This window comes from Colobus angolensis, unplaced genomic scaffold (assembly GCF_000951035.1).
Source record: "Colobus angolensis palliatus isolate OR3802 unplaced genomic scaffold, Cang.pa_1.0 Scaffold624, whole genome shotgun sequence".
Lineage (NCBI taxonomy): Eukaryota > Metazoa > Chordata > Mammalia > Primates > Cercopithecidae > Colobus > Colobus angolensis.
The window spans coordinates 462,811-463,944 of NW_012119866.1; positions in this window are offsets into that span (position 1 = coordinate 462,811).

Here is a 1,134-nt window from a genome sequence, read left to right on the forward strand (position 1 = left end):
GAGCTTCCCAGCGGCTTTGTTTACCTACTTAAGCCTCATCAATGGCAGGCACCCCTCCCCCAGCCTTGCTGCTGCCTTGCGGTTAGATCGCAGACTGCTGTGCTAGCAATGAGGGAGGCTCCATGGCCGTGGGACCCTCCCGGCCAGGTGTGGGTGTAATCTCCTGGTGTGCCCGTTTGCTTAAAGCGCAGTATTGGCGTGGGAATTACCCGATTTTCCAGGTGTTGTGTGTCTCAGTTCGCCTGGCTAGGAAAAGGGATTCCCTTCCCCCTTGCGCTTCCCAGGTGAGGCAATTCCTTGCCCTGCTTCAGCTCTCGCTGATCGGGCTGCAGCAGGTGACCAGCACCAATTGTCTGGCACTCCCCAGTGAGATGACCCCAGTACCTCAGTTGAAAATGCAGAAATCACCAGTCTTCTGTGTCACTCGCGCTGAGAGTTGGAGACTGGAGCTGTTCCTATTCACCAATCTTGCTCCGCCCTCCACTAATATATTATTTTTAGTTATTAGTAATAGGTATAGTAGTTATACTTTGTTGAGTATCAAGTACTATCATGCTAGCAATAAATGAACTCTAGGCATTCTGTGAGGTAGGTCGTCATCTACTTAGAGAATACTTCTCTGACATGCCTCTAAAATATTTTCAGCAGGTTGTAGTCATTTATAATTATCATAAAATATTTCTAGCATATTTTCTATGAAGATATATAATTGCACTTCCTGGGTAGTGTCATGTAACTAGTTGTGGCCTACATAAACAGAAGTAATTCATATCATATCTGAGACCAAGTATTTAATTTCTAGGGCAAGACTCTCCAGAGCATTCTCTTTTCTTCTGGCACAGTGACCAGTAATATTCAGGATGGTGGCTGTTTTGTTAATTGTGGACCTAAATAACTGCAAACACCACATTACCACTCTTGTTTCATGATGTATATGTAGTGTGGTTAAGAAAAATCCTATCTATTTACCACTGAGCTTTCGGGTTTTTTTCTGTAGCATAAGCAAGTCTGTCCTGAATGATACACTGTCCCATCGATAGTTATTTTTGTCCTGAATGATACACTGTCCCATTGATAGTTATTTTCTGTCCTTTCACTCAATTATTTCCTGTGTTGGCAGAATTCTAAAGATGG